This window comes from Pogoniulus pusillus, chromosome 12 (assembly GCF_015220805.1).
Source record: "Pogoniulus pusillus isolate bPogPus1 chromosome 12, bPogPus1.pri, whole genome shotgun sequence".
NCBI classification, from domain to species: Eukaryota; Metazoa; Chordata; class Aves; order Piciformes; family Lybiidae; genus Pogoniulus; species Pogoniulus pusillus.
The window spans coordinates 1,411,650-1,426,490 of NC_087275.1; the positions used below are offsets into that span (position 1 = coordinate 1,411,650).

The window sequence follows — 14,841 nt, forward strand, 5'->3', positions numbered from 1 at the left end:
TTTGAAAAGCAACACTGAAGTCCAGTACCATTCCATTTGATGTATATTTATGGGATAAAACACAGAAGAAACTTTTGGAAAGAAGGCATGAAAGGAAGAAATGAAGGAGAAAGAAGAAATGCATAAATGCCCAGGAACTTTAAGTCCTTATACCCTATATACACCTTGGCTTACCACCGCACTTCAAAATACTTCTGTGTTATACACATGAAGAGGTGAAAATAAATGATATTGAAAACAATGTGGTCTCTTCCTGAACCCAGTGTTTTAATGAATAGCTCCAACTTTCATTTCAAGTGTCACCATTTTATGAAAAAAATCACAGAAAGATATGGGCTGGAAGGGAACCTTGAAAGATCACCTAGTCCAACCCCTCTAGCAGGATCACCTAGAGTAATGAACCTAGTAATCTTCAGAATGCACTCCTAGAGAAGACAAATACAGATAAACCTAATCTTTGTGCTTAAATCCTAAAACACTTAAATTTAAGGACCATAATATTTTCTAGTTTTAGAGCTCTTGGAACAAAACCCCAGTAAGGGCATTAGGCAGTAGGTCTACATTTTAGGCTGCACTGTTTCCAAATATGAAACCTACAGCATTCACTCAAAATTAACCTTAGAATCACAGAATCAAGCAGGTTGGAAGAGACCTCCAAGTTCAGCCAGCCCAACCTAGCACCCAGCCCTGGCCAAGCAACCAGACCATGGCACTAAGTGACCCAGCCAGGCTTGGCTTCAATGCCTCCAGCCACACAGACTCCACCACCTCCCTGGGCAGCCCATTCCAATGCCAATCACTCTCTCTGACAACAACTTCCTAACAACATCCAGCCTAGACCTGCCCTAGCACTACTTGACACTGTGTCCCCTTCTTCTGTTGCTGCTTGCCTGGCAGAAGAGACCAACCCCACCTGGCTACATCCTCCCTTCAGGTAGTTGTAGAGAGCAATGAGCTCTGCCCTGAGCCTCCTCTTCTGCAGGCTGCACACCCCCAGCTCCCTCAGCCTCTCCTCACAGGGTTTGTGTTCCAGGCCTTTCACCAGCTCCCTATCTTCCTTAAGGTCATTATATTTCTGCAGTAGTTTATTCTCCTTACACTCCTATATTTAAACTATAAGAAATACAATTTCATTGTTCCTGACTTTCCAAAAATCCGTGTTGTGGTGAGTTTACTCCACCAGGGGAGGGATCCACCCCAACCCGGGACACACAGTAAGACAACTGAATGGATTGTTCCTAGTTTATCTTAACACTCAAAACCAGAATGACCCAATCCTAAAATAAACCCCAGAAGGACTCAGACTGATCTGAAGAGAATACTGCCTTCACATTTACTGTTATTGAAAGCTGAGTGAAGTCAGTGAGACTGTGTTCCTTGCACTTCAGCAATGACTGTCACAAGTTCATTGGTTTGATTAAAGAACCCCCCAGCAGTATGTACCACAGCTTTATGATACTTACATCACTTCAATATTTTTGTCACAGAAAATTAAACAGCAACAGCGACAAAACTGTTTATCTGGTTTATTAGTGGCCTACATTTATCTTTTTTACTCTCCAGGTGCATCACAACTTCTGGACTTTCTAACAGTCAGGTTCTGCACGTCAAGGTCTCTGCTCTACCAGGTGAAAGACTTCATAATCCCTAACTCTCATTCACCTAATCCAGTGGTTACCTTTCCTTCCACCTTCCAACGAAGGTGGCCCTTCTTGCCCCCCTCCTTCAGCTGGAAGAAACCTAAGCTTTAAACAAAATGCCAATTTCTACAATATCAGCATCAAGACCTCTGTGGGGTTTTGTTCCCCTCCTCCCCCAATCCTGTATGCAGGCTCTGTAAGAGTCAGAAACTGTTCTTTTTCCCTGTTATGTGCTACCACAAAGGTAGTAATCAAATCGTGCAAGGATGTTTCAATACACCATTGCAGCACAGACTCACAGAACAGAGTCAAATAAGGCCTCTCTGACAGTCATACAGTGACCAAGAAGTCATCATCAAGATCATTTCACTGGACAGCAGAACATAGGCAAGGTTGCTTTCAAATCACTACGTTGAACCTATCAACAAGAATAAACCAAGAACTGTGACATTTCAGACGGCAATGATGACCTCCCCATAAAGTGTCTACATCACCGAAATTTGGAATGCATCCAGCTAATGCCCCACTCATGTATTTTCACTAAATACTATAGAATCACAGAATCAACCAGGTTGGAAGAGACCTCCAAGCTCAGCCAGGCCAAAGTAGCATCCAGCCTTATACAATCAACCAGACCACGGCATTAAGTGCCCCAGCCAGTCTTTTCTTGAACACCTCCAGGGATGGCGACTCCACCACTTCTCTGGGCAGCCCATTCCAATACACAATGTCCTTGTTACTCCCCACTGACAGCAGTTTTGGCACCATTTAGGTGGCAATCCTTGGTTTTACCATCGCTGGTCAGGTGATTATTTTGGCAAAGATACACGTATATAGAATCATTTAGGTTGGAAAAGACCTTCAAGCACTGAGTGCAACCGTTACCCTTACTCTACCAAATCCATCCAAGCACCACATCTACACAGCTTTTAAATACATCCAGGAACCTCCCTGGGCAGCCTGTTCCAATGCCTGACAACCCTTATCACGAACGTTTTCTTCCTAATGCGCAGCTGAAGCCTCTCATGGTGCATCTTGAGGCCAAGATGTTGAGGCACTGGAAGGTGTCCAGAGAAGGGCAGCAAGGCTGGGGAGGGGCCTGGAGCACAGCCCTGTGAGGAGAGGCTGAGGGAGCTGGGGGTGTGCAGCCTGCAGAAGAGGCTCAGGGCAGACCTCATTATTGTCTACAGCTACCTGAAGGGAGGCTGTAGCCAGGTGGGGTTGGGCTCTGCTGCCAGGCACCCAGCAACAGAACAAGAGGACAGTGTCAAGCTGCGCCAGGGCAGGTTTAGGCTGGACATTAGGAAGAAATGATTGGCATTGGAATGGGCTGCCTGGGAAGGTGGTGGAGTTCCCACCCCAGCAAGTGTTTAAAATGAGGCTGGATGAGGCACTTAGTGCCATGGTTTAGTTAATTAGGTGTTAAGTGATAGGCCAGACTCCATGATCCTAGAGGTCTGTTCCAGCCTGGTTAATTCTGTGATTCTGTGAGCACTCCCATCCAACTTGATGTCATCTGCAAACTTATTGAGGGTGCACTCTCTCTCTCCTCACCAGGATCACTGATAAAGATGTTAAACGGAAGTGTTCCCAATACTGAGCCCTGATGTGATGGGCTCCCTGCCCCCCCCAAATTTTAGAAATCACCCAGACTAGACTCATCTGCCCCTGGAAATTGAATTAAGCTTATATTTACAGCTAGCACAATGTACAAGCAGATAGTTACAGTAAATACAATTACAGACAGAAATATACAAAATAAAATGTAATACAGAAACACAACTCCCTTCCCAGAAACCTGAGTCCCCAGGAGGGGCTCCCAACACCCCTTCACCTTCCCCCTGCCCCTCTCAACCTTACCACACATCTCAGCAAGCCTATGAGTGAATTAGACATCACCACTGTTTTCCTTTCACAGCCTGTAATCCAGTTCTTCTCACCAAAACATTCTAGCCTGCTTCAAACTAGCACACCTGAGAAACACCACTTGTGATTACTCCCAAGTGGATTTAACTCTGTTCACCACCTTTGGGCCCCACCATCCATCAAGTGTTTTAGACAGCAGAGCGTACACCTGCCGAAGCTACGAGCTGCCACCTTCTCCATGAGAATGCTATGCATTGTGGAAGTCCAGGCAGACAACATCCCCAGCATTTTCCTCATCCATGGGCTGGGCATCTTGTCATAGGAGGAGATCAAGTTCATCAAGCAGGACCCTATCTTTCATAAGGCCCATGCTTATTGGGCCTTACCTTTTGTAAGTGATTTAGTCAATTCTACTGATGGCAGCACCGAAGCTCAGTGCTTCAAGTATGTGAAACCTTCATATATTTAAATTTACCATTGAGAAAATACAGATCATTAAATGATGAAGGTTTGGCTTTAAAGTATGTTTGTGCTCCACAGAAGTACAACTGAACTTTGATCCAAAGCAGCACCACATTGCTATGAGACATTAAAAAACAACCCTTATTTGGAAAACTAGTAATAGATCCTGTTTGTCAGATGAACATTCATTTGTCAGGCTGGCTCCTTCCAGGGCCAAGGCCTCAGCACTAGCTCGCAGTGACATTTGGAATGCCCTAGTTTAAAAGTGAAACAGAGCCAGCATCTGTTCCCAGCACAGAGCACATGTTATCCTGCACTCCAAGAGCATTTTAAAGCTACTCGGCTTTCTAGGGGAGAGTTGACGTATTTCCAAGGCACTCCAGGACGCAGAGCGCAGTTCCTATGCATGTAGGTTGCTTTCCTGCATTAACTACATCCAACTCTGCACAGCTCAACTTTGATCTAGGTCTCAACAGTTTTTCCCATCACCAGAACTCTCCATATAGCACAAGCAGCTCTATACACCGCACGCAGCGAACTGACTTGCATCGGGGTAGGTTAAAAGCCTTGAAGATCAAGTCAAATAATGACAAACATTTGTTAGCTACACAGATTGACTGCAGACCAGTCCTATCCACACTGGAACTGTGACACAGAAAACTGAAGCAATTTATCAAAGGGGGGGTGAATCAGCAGTACTGCCAGAAACCAAATCCACTGTCCTTTGAACAAGGCCCTACATTACGTTTCCTTACTCTTTTGTATGGCTGTATAAATGTCCAAACCCGGCAACTCTTGGCTCCACCTCTGCTGGAGATTGCCTCTGAAGGTATTACGAGCAGCTATTTCACTACCATTTAAATTCAAACCAGATCATTCAAACTCCTCCCTGATATTCATATCATTAAGCCTGAGGGTCTGAACACCACAGAAAATACAAGATTTTAATTGCCATGAAGAGACTAACTTGCAATTTTAACGTGCAGGAGCTTTGCCACTGAACATCCAGCATCAAGCAACGTGGTGGTTAACCAAATCCTCAGATACGCTTCAGGATAAGCTTTCCATCTTAAGGAGCACCAAACTTTCACGTACTAACACTATGACAACGACTGTGGAAGACAGGACACTATGCCCTGAATCACAAGCCAGCAAGCCTGTAATACCTTCTGCTAAGTGTATGGTCAGAAAACGTGAAGAAATTTCCTACCAGCACATTTATTTAGGAAGCAACCATACAGATCTTGGAAGAAATCATATACAAATGTCTGAAGAAATACAGGAGAAACACAAAACCAGCACTCCTGAAGGCCATAAAAATAAGTTCTGCAATGTCATATATTACAGGGTAATTAATGAGCATTTTGAAAGAGACTTCTGTTTGGATTTGCTTCTGCCAAACATGCAATAGTAAGTTACTACAGGTAGCAGCAGAGATAAGATGTATTTGCATCATTAGCAATGTCTGCAATTAACTTTCAAACATATTTCAGTTACTAAAAATATCCACTCCTGAATATAGGCTTCCACTGGGGTCCGTCACTAGTAAGACTACAAGCATTTTAAGTTTAGACCAGTGTGTTTAATTTGCTTGATAATTACCACACTTTATGGAATGAAATATACTTAGTATGTAAAAATCAATGACACTATTTGAGGTGTTCTCAGTCGCAAAAAGTGGCATAAAGTACACAACTACCCACCTTAGAGAAGGCATTTTATCTGTGCCCTCTAAGTACTGGCTTTTGAGGGAGTGTGCTAGAGGGACTAGTGCTAAGTGGATTTCATTCACAAGTACTCACAAGTTTCATTCTGACAACTACCCTGTGCCCATAATAAAGCCTTCTGCATTGTTCTTGCCACAGACTGCAGCCGACAGGACAGGTTGACAGAACAAGAATGGCTTTGTGACAGGAGATAAAAATGGCAGGTTTCAGCAACTGTGATATTCTTTCAGTCCTTTAAAGGAATCCGATCACAGCTCACAGGATGTTAGGGGTTAGAAGGGACCCAAAGAGATCATTGAGTCCAGCCCCCCTGCCGGAGCAGGACAATCCTATCTAACACAGATCACAGAGAACACATCCAGGCAGGCCTGGAAAGGCTCCAGAGCCTCTCTGGGCAGCCTGTGCCAGGGCTCTGGGACCCTTACAGTAAAGAAGTTGCCCCTTGTGTTGAGCTGGAACCTCCTGTGCTGCAACTTAGCACCCATTGCTCCTTGTCCCAATGCTACTATACAAACTACTTGCTGAGATAGAAGATAGTTGAATTTTTCATATTATGTTACAAATATTTTTAATGTCTGCAGAGCAGAGGACATAAGTTCATATAAAACAAACAGAAGCTGTATCCATGTGAAAAACAACCAAAGGCATAACATGCACCATCAACACAACAACCAAAGGCATAACATGCACCATCAACACAAAACTACCTGAAATAGCTCAAACATATAACTGGATTGGTGACTATGCACAAATGCAAAAGCACTTTCTGTTTTCTTCACCAACAATGAAATATGTCACCCAAGTAAATGAACTGAAATCCTAAAAGAGATACCAACACAAAACTGCACAGGGGCAGTTCTGGAGCCCCTATTACAAGAGGGATGTGGAGATGCTGGAGAGTGTCCAGAGCAGGGCCAGGAGGATGCTCAGAGGGCTGCAGCAGCTCTGCTGTGAGCACAGACTGAAAGAGTTGGGGCTGTGCAGGCTGGAGCAGAGGAGGCTCCCAGGTGACCTTCTTGTGGCCTTCCAGGATCTGAAGGGGGCTACAAAAAAGCTGGGGAGGGACTTGGAATCATAAACTCATAGAATCGGTCAGTGTTGGAAGGGACCTGTGGTCCAGTTCTTACCCCACTGCCATGGTGAGGGACACCCTACCCGAGATCAGCCTGCCCACAGCCCCATCCAACCTGGCCTTAAACACCTCCAGCCATGGGGCCTCAACCACCTCCCTGGGCAACCCATTCCAGCCTCTCACCACTCTCATGCTCAACAACTTCCTCCTTTTTAGGCTATGAGAGAGTGACAGGACTAGGGGGAATGGAGCAAAGCTGGAGGTGGGGAGAGTCAGTGTGGAGGTGAGCAGAAAGTAGATAGTTACAATAGTTACAGCCATAGACAGAAATAGACAAGGTAAAAGGTAATACAGAAACACAACAGCCCTGCCAGAAACCAGAGTGCCCAGGAGGGGCTCCCAACCACCCTTCCACCTTCTTCCCACCCCTCTACTTTAGCCCAGACTTTGCCTTATGTTCAAGGTGAGTTTGGAGGATTGGCCAGGGGGGTTAGGAAGCAGAAGGATTAGTTGCACAGATGGCAGATTAGAGAGAGAAGTGCAGCCCAAAAGCCAGAGAGCAAACTCTGTTATCTATGTTCTTGTTTTTATGCACCTCGGCAAGCCTATGAGTGCAGCAGACATCACCACTGTTGCCTTTTCAGCCTATGGTCTAATTCTCTCACTAAAAATATCCCAGCTAGGCTCAAACTAGCACATCTGCCAACAAGACTAGTCACAAATTTCTGGGGTAAATAAAAGGCTACTATTTAAAGTTGTTTAACTCAATACTTGTATTTTAAGAGATTAGGAAGCAATTGTATAAAGGCTCAGCAGCATACTCCAGGAGACATACCTAGCAAAAAAAAGCAGGGTCTGCCTTTCTCACAAGGATCTCTCTGTGAAAGGAAGATTTTGGACAGGGTGGAACTCAATTAAAGCACGTCGTTATCCACACATCTACCTAATTAAACATACCATTTAATCCTGGGTAGGTACAGGAATCATGCACCACCAGGTGTGGGGGAAGTTGTGAAATGCTATAGATATACACATCATAACAGATACAGGTACATCATCCCATGAGATCACTAGTGTAGCCACGTGGAAATTACCCAGGACTGCAGTTTAAAGAAAGATGTTGTGATACCAAGTAGGAATCTGAGTCTTGGTGATGTTTAGATGATGATGTAGGAAAAAAAAGGGGTGGGGGGAGAAGGCAAGGTCCCCCAATTGACAATGGAGAGTTATGGGAATTGGAAAGAGAGTTGAAGAATGCCAAACAGTAGGTTTTTATAGCTTCACAAGTCAGTGGCTTGGTTTGGCAGGCTGCACCAGAGAAATGCAATACCATGGGGGGCACCAGACCCAGATTCAATCAGTCCATGGCATTTTTACTCTTATTTTTCTCCTCAGGGGTTGCTTAGCTCCATTATCTCCAGCCAGCCCTATAATCTCCCGTTCTGGAGTGGAACAGTGTTTGTGACTAAGCAGGCTAGTCCACAATTTTCTGGTGTTATCATCCAGAGCAAAATCAATCCTATGTGGTGCTTTTATTTGAACTCTGCTATCAGGAAACACCATGACACAAGCTGCATTACCATTGGATGTGTGAAAATAGATGTTAAAAAAGCTTACTTTTAAAAGCCATGTGATTTCTTGCTTTAAATTCTATGCATTCATACTAATGACCAAAATGCTCTGTTGTGTAACTCAAAGAAGCTTCTTTTTTACTGAGAAGAATTTTCAGGACATAATAGTGTTCCTAAGGAGCATTTTCAGGACATAATAGTGTTCCTAAAATAAAAACAAATTTAAAAGGAACCCCATTTTTATTCATTTCCTAAGAAAGGTAAATAAGAGGCACACACCTCAATAATAACAAAGCCACATTACCTAAGCATAGAGGTGGATTTGGGTTTGTGCAATAGCTTTCCATATTGAGGAAGCTTCAGTAGTACAATACAGGCTGAACAAACAACATAAATGGTTTGGAATGTGTTCAGTGCACAGGGAAGGGAAGGATGGATCCTTATCTTAGTTCTGATATTTGCTGAGTATTTAGCAGTAGCATTAACAATGTGTTCAATTTTCCTGAGGAAAGCCTGCAAATCCCTGAAGAACAAAATGAGGGAAACAGGGGATATTAAAATTCACTGCTGTGACTTGGATCCCATCTCACGATATTTCCATTCAATATCAACGATTCAACACACACTAAAGCATTTGGGACATACCTGAATCAGAAGCTCACTAAGCCCCAAAGACATGGAAATGCTGAGAGTTGCACTTAATCAGTGAAAAAAAACCAGCTCGTTTGAAGGCTGGTGTACTTTATACCTGAAACTGAATTTTTCCTTACTGCTGAGACAGGACTGATCTCAAGTGTCAACAAGTTCTTGGTACATGATCACTTACATCCCATTAGACTATTGTGGGGACATTCATGGATAGAAAATCAGGAATCACAGGAACTCATAGCATTGCAGTGCAACAACTTGGAAGTGACTAAACACAGATACGCTTAACGGTCTACCCTAATGCAGATAATGGAAGCAGTCCAACTGGAAGAAAGCTATAGGGAAAAAAAATCTAAAGTGATCTCTCACATCACTGTCTTGTCTTGACATACAAATCCAGTACACCAGCACACGACTTCTTTTTGTAGCAGGAGATAGCTTACGCGCACGCAAACCTCATCACTACGAGATCAAGGTGCAACTTAACTGTGGAGCTGTCTGAAACACTCAGTGTCAAGCCATGAGCAGTTATATACAAAGCAAATGCGTTGTTTTTACGAAGATTGCATTTACAATGTATGCTTTCAAAGACAATGACATGCTGCAATCAAAAAGTGAACACGTATCAGGAGCACACACAAACCTTTACAGTCTCCAAAGCCTTGCATGATAAGACTGAGACTGCAAAGGATATAAACCAAATCTATTTGCAGCCTAAGATAAAGTATATTTCAAATCATATAATTGTACATACAAGCCTTGTGACTACAACACAGTTGCCTACTTGTACTTCTTGGCAACTATTAACACAAGTGATCGATATCCCCTGGACAGACACCATACATAAGGTTATTCCCCTCAAATGTACACCTCCATCATTCAGGCCACGTCAAGCAAAACTCACAAAGCTGCAGACATCTTCTGAAGGACAGAAAAAAACAACAGTCTGAACCAGTTTTTGCATTCTTTAATTTCCTTCTAGCTTCACTTAGGCTGGCTGTTATTTCTATGCAATTCCAGAAATTTCCCTTCCACTCATGATTTTATGCTTTGTGTACAGGTACAATAGTACCAAAAAAATTAAAATCAGTGATTTAGAAAATTAAAACACCAAGGCTCAATAAGTAGGTTCATTTATAACTCTAATCTAGACAGTACTATTACAAACAAAAAACACACCAAAAACCTAAACCAAACCAAAACACAAAAACCAAATAGACAAACAAACAAACAAAAATCCACACCAAAAAACAAGTTTCAGCAAAGCAGTCTTAGAATCATAGAATCAACCAGCTTGGAAGAGAGCTCCAAGCTCAGCCACTCCAACCTAGCACCCAGCCCTGCCCAACCAACCAGACCATGGCGCTAAGTGCCCCAGCCAGGCTTGGCTTCAACACCTCCAGGCACAGCGACTCCACCACCTCCCTGGGCAGCCCATTCCAATGCCAATCTCTCTCTCTCTGCCAACAACTTCCTCCTAACATCCAGCCTAGATCTCCCCTGGCACAACTTGAGGCTGTGTCCCATTGTTCTATTGCTGGTTGTCTGGCAGAAGAGACCAACCCCATTTGACTACAACTTCCCTTCAGGTAGTTGTAGAAAGCAATGAGGTCACCCCTGAAGGTCCCACTGAAGAACACAACAATGTGATCTGCAAAGCTCATTATTACAAGATCAAGGTGCAACTTAACTATGAAGCTGTCTGAAATACTCAGGGTCAAGACACAGGCCATTACATTCAAAGCAAATGCATTATTCTTACAAAGATTGTCCTTAAAAGCACATAATGTAAGAGCAGTGAAATGCTGCAATGAAAAAATGAACATGTGTCAGAAGTGCCCATGAAGCTAAACCAAAGCAATGAACCCAAACAAAACAGGTATGTTTTTAAAGACAAGCTTTGTGCAAATAACACACGTGCTTTGTATATAACTGTAATTACATCTACACTCTTTGTAAATAGATATTAATACATAAAGACTTGAAGCTGTAGTCCTAGCAATACCAAACATCCTAAAAACTACTATTGGATAGGTGTGGAGTAATCGCAGACCCTGCATACCATGGTTTTTATAACGAAAGAAAATGAGCTGAAGTGATTGTTAACACTTACCACTGAGCAGGGGCAAAGTGGGACACCACTGAGGAGAAGGAGGCAGTAACACAAACCACACCAATTAAAGCAACAAAGCACACAGTGAAGATGTAACAGAGAAAAGGTCAATGATACTGTTAACTACAAGCAAAGGTTCCCGAAATAGCAACCAAACAAGCTATCAAATTTACACAGGGTAGTGCTGCATGGCTGTATGGCTTCGCCTGCAGCTTCAGCTGGCCTCTCTGCCTCCGCTTCCACAGCACAGTTAAACCTCCGAGTGAAATAATCCCAGAGATAACACAAAGCAGATTAGACTGAAATTAAAACATTCAGCACCCGGATACCAGAAATACTCATCCAAGTTTAATGTTGCATCACAGCCCACACAGCTTTCCAGTTTTCTGATATGCATCGAATTACAACCAGCTAGCTTGTCTTTGTGGCCCTGTCCAGATCATTCAGCTCCACTATGTTTGTATTCTCCTTTAACAATACTGTGCTACTTCTACGAATTATTACCTTAAAATATTTTTAATGGCTGTCTTTATTAGCTAAGTCGATTTACTTAGAACTAGAAAAAATAATCGATAAAATAAAACTAAAAAGCAATAAAACAAAATTAAATTACAAATCAATACAATAAAAACCCCACTAACATAAAAAATCAATAACATAAAATTAAAATAAAAAACAATAAAAGAAAAACCACTAAACCAAAAAAACCACTAAACCAAAAAAACCACTAAACCAAAAAAACCACTAAACCAAAAAAACCACTAAAACAAAAATCTATAAAACAAAAATCAATAAAACAAAAATCAATAAAACAAAAATCAATAAAACAAAAATCAATAAAACAAAAAATCAATAAAATAAACTTTCTTTTTTCAAAAAGCTGTTTTATACATCTGCCCTGTGCCCTGCTCTTCCTTGTTATTGATTGAAATGAGATGGTATTAGGCAATTTGTTTTAGAGAGCCTCTTCATTAAAATCCTCTGAACTCAATTTGTTATCAACAGGTCCCAGTGACACACTGCTTTTAGGTAATGTTTTAAGAAATAAGGTCATCAAGTTTTGCTTTTATCAGCAGTGGAAAAAAACTCCAAAATACATCCAGTCTATGACCATACCTGGTAACTAGAGTCTCTTAAAAATAACACCAAACATTATTTCTTCTGAAACATCCTAAACATTTCTATACAACCACTGAATATCCAGTGACTATACCTAAGTCTGCCTAAGATATATTAGACTGAGCCTGTTAAAGATATTAAAGTTTGTTTCAAGGGTGTATTTACCTACAATTAATTCATTACACTGTGAATATCATATCTGACTTTGCCTATTTCTATTCAGATATCATCACTCATTTCAAAGAAAAAGGGAACTTCAGTTGTGTCCTTCTAAAATCTTCAGTTAGCCTCATTTCACAAAGTATTTGGTGTACGCCAGAACATATCACTACAGGATCAGTTTTCTGAGCACGGACTAAAGTGCAGTGGAAGATGCTACACATCAGTAAGCTACACAAGAGCAGTCAATCATTTGCATCCTCATAATCAGACAACCAGGTAAATTTATAGTAGTCCTTTTTCAAGCAGCAGGTGATTTGTTAGACTTACAGAAGGACAACACATAAAACACCTCTACCAGTCTTGGGGTTTAGCTGTGACAGACCAGTGTTTTTAATACATGCTGGAAAAGAAAAGCGGTGCCAAAGGTTGAGGATGTGAAATGTAGCACTGCACCTGAAGATAACTAACCATCAAAAGCATTAAAGAAAGGCTGATTAAATACTCTCTATCTACCTTCCAGCCTGCAAGAGCACAAGCTGCAAAGCTGCTCATTTAAAGCTGTCTGACCTTTCTAACTCTACATTATTTTCAAAGACTAAGATAGCATGTATTGAAATACACCTAGAGCAAAAATTGATGAAAATAACACATATTTTTCTTGTTGTTCACTCAAAACTTAAAGTTTCCATCTCTGGTGGAGTCTGTTTGTCTAAGGAAAAGCAACAGAGGGAATGAATGTTTTCAGTACTTTAAGGAATTCATTTCAGTCTTGCACCATGAAGCAATGTGGTTTAGGAAGAACTAAACGTTCAATGGCAATATCTAATTCTAACTGCATCTAATGAGCAAAAGTCAGGAAATATTAAAGAGGGGTAGTATTGCACCACCACCATTTAAGAAATCTGAAAAACCTGAGATTTTACAAAGCACAAGGAAAGCAAATGCTAGAAAATAGCAGCAAGGATATCAGATTAGGGAGAGCTGACTTATTCTGATACTTGCACTACAACTTCTGACAATCACTCTGAGCTAAAAGAATTGAATCAACTCCTCTGCAAACCATTTGAGACGAACACATTTTCTCTGGATAGCCTGCTATGCCAGTCAACAGGCAAACAAACATGAAGTCTCCAGTCTTCCTCCTAGCTAAACAGAGCCTTCCTCAGCAGCAAGACCCTTCAGACAAAAGCCAATAAACCCATCACACAAAATACTTCAGAGAAGTTACAGACTTTCCTCCCTCTTACAAGAAACCCACGCTGCCGTTTCTCTAGTCAAATTATTATGTGCTCTACTTCATCTCCATACAGACCCTTACTGTGATGGCACTGAACCCTTCACCTGCTACCAGAACTGATGTGTTATTTAGTCACTGAAAAATTGCCACAATTGCAACACAGATTCGGCGACTCCTGGGAAAGTAACAGGGCTGAATAATTACACTTGCCAGTTGCAAAGCACAATTTTAAGTGGATATTACTGTTTACTAGCAATGTTTTTCAGCGTTAAAGCACTGTGATGTTTTTAGCAACTAAGAGTTGATGCAGCAGCAGAACTCCTCCCCACTGGCATTAGGCTAAGACTATGCCCGAACTGAATGAAAGATAACAGTGTTAGTGACAGCCTCTTAGAGGGCTGGCTTTCTCTGGAGACTTCAGATAAAAGTACTAACTGAAATTGAGACTAATTAGCCTACAAATGCTGAAGAAAATGTAACTAGCAGATACACTGGGATAAGACCCACATTTTCCTTTTACCACTGCAAGAATTCCTACCAAATTACAGCATCTGAAGGACACGTTCCAGGTGCATGTATATTGCCCCATCTGCACAAGACTTTCCTCTGGAATTCTGTCCAGAACAGTCTAGGTTTCAGAGCAATTATTTAGAGATCTTGCAATATCAGAAAGAGTTTTCAAGGACAAAAATTTCAGGAGTGAATGATCTGCATGGAAAGGTACAGTACAAAGAACAGATCCTTCCTGGGCAGCTGCTTTCAAAAGCTGAGGGAGGCTATAAATAGAGTGCCACTTGATTGCCAGTTCACATGAAACCAAAACACAGAGTCAACAGGAAAGCAGCTAGTTGTCAGATGCCTTCCCTCAAAACACCACCTTCAGTGTTCCACATACTTTGCACTGCAGCACAAGAAAAGAATGGGTCACCATGCAAGTGTCACTCATGCATGCACGTTTTCCTTCCAACACATTCTGGACTGCATTGTTAGTTATGGACTTGCTATGAGGGTATTCCTTTGATTTGTCACCTGGAAAAGAGTGCCAAACAAGAGAGATGTCTTGTTTTGTCCTGGTATCCATAACTGTTTTCACAAATTTAGACAGAAAACCCAAGCTCACCTAAACAAAAACGCCAAACAAAAAGCACAGAATGCACACGGACAATGCCTCAAGTCTCCCTCCTGGCTGTTACTAAGTCAAAATGGAATGCTTGACCTGCACTA

The 14,841-nt window shown here is 41.9% G+C and overlaps 1 protein-coding gene across 3 annotated transcripts in view; it reads right to left on the minus strand.

Moving 5' to 3' along the window:
* DCAF6 (DDB1 and CUL4 associated factor 6) overlaps nt 1-14,841 on the minus strand; it is a 113,088-nt gene that overhangs the window by 95,617 nt on the left and 2,630 nt on the right. The gene's annotated exons all lie outside the window — the stretch shown is intronic.